General features: G+C 48.7%; 1 long non-coding RNA gene across 1 annotated transcript; it reads left to right on the top strand.

The window, feature by feature from the left end:
• Positions 1 to 7,622: 7,622 nt before the first annotated feature.
• On the top strand, positions 7,623 to 10,086 carry LOC109250504 (uncharacterized). The gene is made up of 4 exons (XR_002073052.2): positions 7,623 to 7,808; positions 8,059 to 8,136; positions 9,094 to 9,189; positions 9,353 to 10,086. It is a non-coding gene; the product is annotated as an uncharacterized LOC109250504 (long non-coding RNA).
• The last annotated feature ends 583 nt before the right edge of the window (positions 10,087 to 10,669 follow it).

The raw sequence follows: 10,669 nt of genomic DNA, 5'->3' as shown, positions 1-10,669 counted from the left end.
GATTCCAGCAGATGCTCCTAGGAATGGCAGTTAGTGCCGTCATGAGAAGCTTGGGGGATGGGGGGGGGTGCACCTCCCCTCGGGAAGCAGAAAACTCGCCCTGAGTGGGAGGGTGCGTGCGGTCCTGGAACAGTGAGACACGGTGAGGGCCGTGATTAATGCATTCTTGACGTGTTACCGTTCAGCCCAGACTCTGGAGTCTCCATCTCGTAAGCAAGGTGACCTTCTGGGGAGCCAACAGGATGCAATCACTCTTCCTCCAACCTCAAGGCCCCTTTCACAGCTGCCACAGTGCCCGCGGGCATTGTCAGGAGCCGTGGTGACCAGCCCAGTGGCAGAAGCGGTAAGTGGCACAAGCAGTGTTGCCCCAGTGCCTGGAACGATGACAGTGACAAGGTCCACCTGGTATCTAACCAAAGGGCCTCGTGAAGGTGAAGGGACTGATCTGCCAGTCCCACGGCTTTGGAGCTAGACAGTCTGGATGGGGTTTCTCACCTGTGGCTCTGAATGGTCGGCTGCTCTTGAGGAAGTCACTTACGTTCAAGCTTCTCTTTTCCAAACTGCAATGTTACTCAAGGATGTGTAGACTCTCAGGAGTCGCTCAAGAAATGATACTTCCTTCCATTTCCCCTTTAGGATTAAACATCATTGAAATTGTCACCTTTTAGACACCCTTAGTTGCCTTCCATTTGGGCAAATAAACACCACACACACACACGCACGCACATACACACACACTCTTGTACATAATTTCTACAGTTAAAGAACGGCAGACTTTTCAGTGCTTAAAGGCACCTTGGAAATGCCGCTTAAGGGCTCGTGATACCGGTGAGGTGGCTGAGGCCTTGAGAGGTGACGTGGCTTGCCCAGGGTTGCACGCACACAGTGGGCATAGCCTCTACTCAATTTTTTTTAATTAACATTTTATATTTTTACTTACTGTGAGAAGGGGGAGGGGCAGAGAGAGAGGGAGAGAGGATCCCACAGGGCTCGATCTCACAAACCGTGAGCTCATGACCAGAGCCGAAACCAAGAGTCAGATGCTTAACCGATTGGGTCGCCCAGGTGCCCCAGCTTGTACCCAATTCTAAGTTCACGGCATGGTCTGCAAAATTAGTTGTGGGATCATTTGGGAACGTGATGCTCTTCTCTGGTGCTCGATGTCAAGACAATGAGCTGTGTCTTTCTGACATCGGGCCCAGGGCCACGACACTAGGTCATGCATTATCTGGCTGACCCAGAACATCTGATATGATCTCTTCCTCAAGTATTTTTGAGATAGGAATATGTCAAGCCTGACCTCTTGCCACTCACCCTGACAGCCGAGAGAGGTGAAAATGATTGCAGCTTTCTGTGTACCGTAAGTGAGGTGTCCTCAATTTTATGGGGGGTTCATGGGAGAGGGGGGCAGGAGTTGAGGTTTTACAGGCTTTGTCCTCGTTTGTAGCAGATAATTCACGTAGGACACAGAAAGAAGGTATTGCCTCACTCTGCACACATAGGCACATCCATGCACACGCATACACATGCACGTTCTCTCTGAGTGACTGCCAACACACCCATAATGCAACTGTCACCTTTTTGACTTGGTAAAAACACGCAGAAGTGAAACAGAGCTCACCTACCAGCTTGGACCCCATTTCAGGAGAGAGTCTCAGTGTATCGTTTCTCCATTTCCTCTCTCCTTCCTCCCCTCTTTCCTTTTTTTTTTAATTTGTTTTTCCTGACAAGACGGGAGATCCCCTAGAAATGGTTCCCCTCCTTCGTCATCTCTGCTACACAAATGTCGTCTCTACCTAAACTGGCATAAACAAATCATGCCCGAACAACGACTTAAGGGCACCGTCCTGCTTGCTCATCCCTCCCGCCTCTGCCAAGGAAGCCAACGAACACAAACAAACTTCACTCCCACGCTTCAAAAGTGATGTTGACTTTTCCTGATTGTAACCTTCCTTTGCTCATTATGGAGAATTTGAAAATCCTGCGGAAACAAACCAAATAAAAGACAAGTCGCTTATAACCCCACAAACTCTGGAATGACCTGTTAACATTTTAGTCTTCCTCTTTTCTTTGAGAAAAGATCACTTGTTATAAGAAGAAAAAAAAAAAACCGAACTAATACCAAGTATTAGTACTACCAGTAGCATTTCGTATACTTTCCTTTTCTTGACATGATAGCAGGAACTTTCCCAAGTTTCCCAAGTTTCTAAGCTCTCTCTCAGTGCATTTAACCAGATCCTTATTGTTGTACATTTAGGTTTCCCAGCTTCCAACATATGTGACTCTGTTATTAATATCTTTGTACACAAATTCCTGTCCACATCTTTGATTAATCCAGATATCAACTCAAGTTGCCCAGGTGAAATGCCTCAAAACCCTCCAATCCTGAACCTGGTGGAAACCAAAGATGTCCTAATTGATGGGGACTTGGGTCCCCTGGCCTCCTCTACCTTAGGTCTGGCCTTCCCCTGGGCTGTCTCTGTCCAAGGTCATGTTTACCTTTACATGCAATTCAGCTCCTTTTTGGCTTTCACAATAGAAGATCACTCCCACGGAGTAGTAATGGGTTTAGATGTTGCTCACGATTTTGAGGGTCCTGGAAGGGTGCCCTCCCCCTTCCTCCCCTTTCTATGCGTCCCTGTCCAACCCTCCTCCCCCCTTGGTTATACAGCCTTGTCCTTGAAAGGTATGAGGCCACCTGATATGCAGGCCCTTTAGAGGGAGGCTCATATTCTACTCAGGCACTAATCAAGGTATTTTCTTTTTCTCGACAAAGACAGTTCCTGTCCTTAAGAGGAATTCTGGTGCCCTTAATTTTCACACTTAGAAGAAATGGTAGTGTAGCAGGAAAATTGTGGGGTTGAACAACATGAACCCTAGGCATTGAACGGTGTTTAAAGTCGAGAATTAGATGTGGGATAAGAATACATGTGGCAGCACAATTATTTGTTTCATTGCCAGACTGCAGACTAACGATTTTGTATTTTTTTATTTAAAAAATTTTTAAGTTTATTTATCCATTTGAGAGACAGAAAGGGGGAGAGAGAGAGAGAGAGAGAGAGAGAGAGAGAGAGCTTACATGCCTACATAAGTGGGAGAGGGGCAGAGAGAGAGGGAGAGACAGAATCCTAAGCAGGCTCTGCTCTGTCAGTGCTGAGCCCGATGTGGGGCTCGATCTTATAAACCACGAGATCATGACCTGAGCTGAGTTCAAAGTCAGATGCTTAACTGACTGAGCCACCCAGGCACCCCTCCAGATTAACCATTTGTTAAAAATGTTTATTTATTTCTGAGGGAGAGAGAGGGAGAGAGAGAGAGAGAGAGAGAGAGAGAAAGCACGTGCACATGTGTGCTAGCATGAGCAGGGGAGGGGCAGTGAGAGGAAAGGGAGAGTCCCAAGCAAGCTCCACACTGTCAGCACAGGGTCCAACGCAGGGCTCAAACTCACAAACCATGAGATCATGACCTGAGCTGAAACCAAGAGTCAGACACTTAACCAACTGAGCCACCCAGGCACCCCTCCAGAGTAACTGTTTTAATGTGAACAGCTGACTTAGCACTAGGGCCTAGGCCTGGGAGTTACATTTGCCTAACCACCTGAGAATCACTCATTAGAATGATCTAGAAGACTGAAAGTCAGAAGACTTTGGTCTTTGCCTTAACCACCCCCGTACCCTCCTACCCTCCCACCCTGCCTTGCCCAGGGGACCTAACCATATGTCATGTTCCTGGTGTATGTCAGCTCCTATCTCTAGAAGAACCACTCATTATTCCAGCTCTAGAACCATTTTTAGATCCTTCTAGAAATCGAATTCCATGACTGATGTATGTACTAGAGTAGATATGAAATATGGATACATATCATACTAAGCTTAACAACTAAAAATGAGTATCTAGAAAAGCATGAATTCAGTCACTCAGCTCCTGGATGGTGAAGGCTGACAGAATGAAAGTTCCAGAGATCCTGTGAGCAGGGCCAGAGCCGAGGGGGGTGGGGGGGGGCACTTCTGTGCCTTCTGCTGGGTCCATCAATTCAGAAAGTAGTTATCAGGTTTGAATGTGTTCCAGACATGAGAGGCCCCACGAGAGCAGCAAAAAGTCTTTGAAGGAAAAAAGACATTGGAAGGCTGGGGCCCAACAAGTCACAGCTCAAATCCCAGGAGGAAAAAAGACACAGGATGGGGACTCCATCCAGGAAGGAAGCATGGCGCCTGCAGGTCCTGAGGATGGAAGGCTTCTGAGGTCAAGAGAGGGAATGGAAAAGGAGCCCTCCTGGGGAGGGCAGGACAGGTTGTGTGCAAACATGGGAGTTACCGATTACCCAGGGCTTTTCCTGCCTCCAACGGCTGTGTCGTTCAGTCACCCAGCCCGTGAGACTCTTCTGCAGCGCCCTCCCCCTTTACCTGCTGCCCTGGAGTCCATGAGTATGTTCTGTCCGTTGACTTTGGTGTCTCTTTTTCACCGGATTGGTTTTTCCTCAAGCAGCCGGTGTTGCCTGGTGGTGGGTTCACGGTCACACTCAAGATTTCCCCTTGGCCTGTCGCTGAACGCAGTAGCCCCCCTCCCGTGGGAGGCAGGGAGGAGGGGGCACATCAGCTTGAGGGACTCCTCCTTTTTCAGGGAACTTGCTTCTCAAGCAGATAGGTGTCCCCACTCACCAGCCCACCCAGGCGCTCCTAAACCAGTCACAGCACCGGCCCCCAGCCGCCTCTCCGTTTGCACATCTCTGCCCTCCCCTTGGCCTATTAGCAGTATCACTGCTTGCTGGTCCTCTCGTCCCATCCCTGCCTGCCTTCTGGTTTCTGAGGATTTGACAACATGTCCGGATCATTAAGAGCGGCCCTTCTGGGTCTCCTGTGCCCTCACGATTTTAACACTGTCTTTTCTAGAAGGTTTAGGGACTTGTGAGCGGGCAGGGAGATGAGGCGTACGTTCTGGCAGTTATCAGAAACAAGTGTCCGGGCCATACAGGTCACATGAACAGGTGCTCAACATCACCAGCCATGGGGGAAACGCCAAGTCAAAACCACAGTGAGATTTCACCTCACGCCTGTCAGAATGGCTAGTAGCAGAAAGACAAGAACTAACAAGGGCCAGTGAGGGTGTGGAGGAAAAGGAACCCATGTGTACCGTTGGTGGGAATGCCAGTTGGTTGTAGCCTCTAGGGAACCCAGTATGGAGGTTCCTCCAAAAACTAAAAATAGAATTGTCATATGATCCAGTCATTCTGCCACTGGATATTTATCTGAAGGAGAGGAAAACTACCTGCAAAAGATACCATGTTTTCTTCACCTTTATTCACAAGAGCCAAGATGTAGAAACAACCTAATTGTCCATCAGTGGATGAATGCATAAAGAAAATGTGGTGTATACATACACATACATGTGCACACACAGAATGGAATATTATTTAGCCATAAAAAGAAGGAAATCCTGCTATCTGACCACACAGATGGACCTTAAGGGTATTATGCTCAGTAAAATAAACGAGATGGAGAAAGGGAAATACCGTATGATCTCTCTTCTATGTGGAATCTAAAAAAAAGCCAAACTTGTAGATACAGAGAACAAATGGAGAAAGGGAAATACCGTATGATCTCTCTTCTATGTGGAATCTAAAAAAAAGCCAAACTCGTAGATACAGAGAACAAATTGGTGGACGCCAGAGGCAGGGGGTGGGGGATGGGCAAAAGGGATAAAGGGGGTCAAAAGATACAGACTTCCTGTATAAGATGAGTAAGGTCTGGGGCCATAATATACTGCATGGTGACTACAGTTAATAACCTTGCACATTTGAAAGTTGCTGAGAGAGTAGATCATAACAGTTCTCACCAAAGAAAAAATTCGTAACGATGTGTGGTGACGGGTGTTGACTAAACTAATTCTGGTCACTATTTCCTAATATGTACATATATTTAATCATTATGTTGTATACCTAAAACTAATATAATGTTACATGTCGGTTATGTCTCAATTATAAAAACCAACAACCTTCCAGTTCGGATGAAGTCTCTTCAAACATGACTGTCAGATTCCTCTTCCTAGGAGTCTAGCTTTGTATTGGTATTTGTTTTGCATCCAGCATGCAAAGGACACTTAGCAGGGTGTAGGTGGGGTTGTGGCTGATTTGAGCAGGTCAGGTGAGGCAGGATCCACACCCCAGGCTGAGACAGTGGGCAGAGAGCTCCCTGTGCCATAATTAACTCATTCATTCAACCAACACATGTGACTGATCGCCTCTCGGATGTGTGGGAAGCAAATTCGTGAACAAACATAATGCCCAGACGAGTGCACCATTTGTGGATTTCCCCGGGGCTTCTATATGATTCGTTTCATAGCGCGGTGCAGGTCTGCCACCAACTATCCAGAGTTGGATCAAATTTCAAATGAAGGCACCCTGGTCCACCAGACTTCCCTCGCTCTAGATACCAGCCGTGGGCTTGGAGATTTCCTGCACTTCTCACCAACTGGCTAAAACGTTGGTTCCCACTACTTACTCAGGTTCCATCATTTGCTGCAGTGACTCCCAGAACTCAGGGAAATGCTACATGCATGATTTAGTTTCATTGTAAAGGATACATATCGGGACCAGCCAGATGAAGAAATGGATGCCAGGGCAGGAACCTGGGAGGGTCCCGAATGGGAAGCTCTGGTATCTTCAGGATGTGTTATGGTGGTCGGTATATGATTACTCACCAGGGAAGCTCACTCAAGTTTTGGTGTCCACAGTTTTTACTGGGGTTTAGCAATACAGGCAAGATTAACTGAATCATTGGCCATGGTGATTGAACACAATCTCCCCTCCCCAGAGGCTGGGCTGACATCACGTGACTCAAATCCCCCGCTTTCTAATCACATGGCTGGTCTTTCCAGCATGGCCAGCGCCTATCCTGAAACTGTTTAGGAACCCACCAAAAGTCCCCATGTTAACGTCAACTCAGGTGTGGTCTGAAGGGCCTGCCATGAATAACAAGACAGTCTTACAACTGCAGAAATTCCAAGGGTGTGGGGGCCCCCTCCCAGCAACCAGGGACAAAGGCCAGGCAAAATCTTCGTATGTCTTGTATAACACATAACACATGGCCAAGTTAAAAAAAGGTTTTTTAATGTTTATTTATTTTTGAGAGAGAGAGAGAGAGAGAGAGGACACAAGCAGAGGAGGGGCAGAGAGAGAGAGAGGGAGACACAGAATCCGAAGCAGGCTCCAGGCTCTGAGCTGTCAGCCTGAGGCAGGGCTCAAACTCCTGAACCTTGAGATCATGACCTGAGCCGAAGTCAGACGCTTAACCAACTGAACCACCCAGGCGCCCCCACGCGGCCAAGTTTTAATATATTTTCTCTACTGCTTCTTAAACTTTTGTGAAGTCTGATGCATAAGATAGGTATTTTCACTACTGGGTTCTATTAAGCAGTGTATCCTAAATAAACCCAAATAGTTATCCTAAAAGTAAGTGTGTTCATCCAAATAAATTAATTCATTGGTTTATATTTAAACCCTTGGCCACGGGGCTCCCTCTTGAACCCTGATGCTCTAAGTTTCCCTTTATGACACATCACAGGAAGTGAATACTTTTGTCCTATTGTGCCTACAATCACCTCTGCCTTGTCGGGTCACACTGCACTTCAGCTCTGAAAGTCCGGCCACCACACCTTGAATTCCTTCTCTCATTTGGCTAATGTAAATAATTGATCAGGGATAGAAAAGTTCTGAAGAAAAGCCTCCCCCTCTTGTACCCTCCTGTGGGGAAGAGTCTGGCTGCTGTGCGTCTCCCGGTGACCAGAGGAGGAAGAACCACCTATTTTCAGAGGTGGCCTGAGGCGGGGGTTGTTCTCTCTGGAAGATTCTGGGGCAGCCCAATAAGAGTTAGTTGGGGTGGGAATAAGTGCCTTCTCCGGTTTTGGAGTTCTGGCATGTCGTCTCCGAGGGGTTGGAGGGACACACTCTTTCTGCAGGGCAGGGCACGACCTTGCCTTCCACCCCTCTCCCACCAGCCCCAGATCTGACACAGGACCTTCCCAGAGACACAGCCTGTTTCCCTCTTCTGTGTCCTTCGCCAGCTACAAAACAGGCTCACCGGCGACATTCACGATTCTAAAGGTGGCTTCCTGGCCTGGGTGAACCCAACTTGGAAACAGGTGAGCAAGGAGGTAACAGAGCCTAGCCTGGGGGGCAGACAGCCTGGAAATCTGAGTCATAGTTCTTCACCGCTTGCCCAAGGATTTGCTGTCCCTTGGCTGGTGTGCTATTTTCTCCTTGCAAAACTATCTATCCTGCCGCCAAATGTACCCTAAGCCTGCCTCCTGTCAGTGAGACGAGGGATAAGCCATAACTGGAGGGCCCTGAAAGGGCCAGCCCTGAGTCGGAGACCTCCAGGCTCAAACGGGTTTTGCCCTGGAGATGTGATCAGTCGACCAAGCACTGGCTGGCCTGCTAACCCAGGCAGGAATGCAACTTAGTGCCAGGTGAGGACCACACACGTGGCTTTGTTCACCAAGTCCGGAGCTAGACCCCAGAAGTTCTTGGTTTCCTCCAAACGACTGCACAGAAGCAGTGGCCAAAGCCCTCTTGTGTTTGATGAGTCATCTTGTGTCTGCACGAGGCGGCTTAGACATCGTAAGAGTGCTTGTGTAGCTGTTGTGTCTGGCTCGGGCTTTTAAGAGGAGACGAGATGGCCAAGTACCCAAGCCTCAACGCTAATGGGCACTTTGTAAGCAAAGCTTAACCTCCAAAGCCTCATCGACATTCCTCATCGTCCGCTCACCGGCCCTACGAAGAAAGGTCAGACAACCTGGATTTACTTCAGAGAATTTGACAGTGTGTGCATTTAGGAAAGCATGAGGCAGAGTGAAGCCCTTTACTCTTCTCATCCTAAAGCTAGGACTTTATCCTTATAGGGTTAGGCAGGCAAACAGCTTCGGGGTCTCTGAAAAAGTTTTACCAAGTGTGATGCCAGAATCCATGTCTTCAGGGATTTTTAATATATTTATGTGTATTCGTGTAATAAAGTTTACGAGTCACTCTACACGCATCATCTTACTTAAGCTTCATAAAACTCTAAGAATCAAACGTGTATTGTGATGTCCATTTTACAGATGAGGAAACAGGTTCATAAGAACAAGATCGGGGCGCCTGGGGGGCCCAGTCCGTTGAGCGTCCAACTTGGGCTTCAGGTCGTGATCTCGCGGTCCGTGAGTTCGAACCCCGCGTCGGGCTCTGTGCTGACGGCTCGGCCCGGAGCCTGCTTCCGATTCTGTGTCTCCCTCTCTCTCTCTGCCCCTCCCCTGCTCATGCTCTGTCTCTCTCTCTCTCTCTCTGTCAAAAATAAATAAACATTAAAAAAAAAAATTAAAGAACAAGATCATCTGCTCAAGCGTGACGTCACCGGGAGTTGCCCGGCATTGAGATAGAGAACCGACATCCTGACTCCAAATCCGCCTCTGTTTCCCTCCAAAGACTCCACTCCATTTCCCTGAGATGTCTTCACTGAAACCCCTCCCCGCACACTTCGGAGAATCCTCCAAACAACCTGTGTTCCACGATGCTCAGAGGTTGGAGTTTCCCCGCGGGTGCACATCCCACCCGCGGCCACGAGATGGCAGGGTCGCCCCGACCACCGAGGGCTCCATTCCTCGCGCCAGTAGGGGGCTGTCGTTCCTCGCTTCACAACGTGAGAAACGAAAACAAAAAAAGAAAAACAAAACAAAACAATAAAACTTCAGTGTCCACGTTGATGAAATGAGGTGGTGGGAGGTTTGTTTTCCCTTTTCTTTCTTTTCTTTTTCTCTTTTAAGTCAGGCAGGGAGAGAGTTCAAACAAACAAGTCTCTCCATTTTCACCACTGTGTTTGCTTTTCGAGGCACGAGGTCAGGACTTGGGCCAGCCGCCGAGCCTACATTATTCATCTGTCCAGCGCCAGCCCTGGAACAAATGGGAAGAAATGAAGTAGCTTCAGTCGAAGGGAAACAGTGTTGTTATTGTTGCTGGTGACAGTTCTATTTGCCAACAAACATAAAAACATACTTTGGAACCCGGAATGGGCTTGTCAGAGGGAACTTTTGTCCCATGTTTGGGCTGGGATGCTTCCAGATAGAAATCAGGCGGGGGGGAGAGCTGTGCCCGGCAGCCACTGACCCGAATGCCAAGCCATCAGCTGCCGGTCTCATCTGGGTGTTATGTGCCCACGGTCCGCGAGGCTCCGTGTCGCCAGCCGGGGTCCCTGCCCCGAATGGGTCTTACGGGAGAGGAGCGAGGGGCACGTAGTCCAGGATGACGGGCTCTCCGCAGGCGGGATCGGCAGGCTTGGATTCTGAGCTTCTGGAAGGCGGTCCTCGCTCTGGGGCTCTGGGATAACGAAAAGTGGTCTTGATTCCACAGGACTTACTTGCTGCCAGGTCCCAATTATCTCGAGACTGTTGGCAGCACCTTTTAAGGTCCTTTTGCCACATGGGCTAGTTGCTCTAGAGAGAAAGCCTCCCTTGCTGTGTCTGCTGGTGAGGGTTCAGGGTGGAAAACTCATGCTCACACCAGTGGGAAACGGCATGATCCCCAAGGCCCATCTGCACGGCCCTTCTCCAGTTATGTAACCCAAGTGGAAGGGCCCGTGTGGAGCCGTCCAGCACCTCCTTTCCCTCTGGTGAGGGACCTACACTAATGAGGCTTCTGTTTGGA

This window comes from Panthera pardus, unplaced genomic scaffold (assembly GCF_024362965.1).
Source record: "Panthera pardus isolate Hobbes unplaced genomic scaffold, ASM2436296v1 HiC_scaffold_21, whole genome shotgun sequence".
In the NCBI taxonomy this organism is placed as follows: domain Eukaryota; kingdom Metazoa; phylum Chordata; class Mammalia; order Carnivora; family Felidae; genus Panthera; species Panthera pardus.
This window is presented reverse-complemented; position numbering and strand designations above follow the sequence as displayed.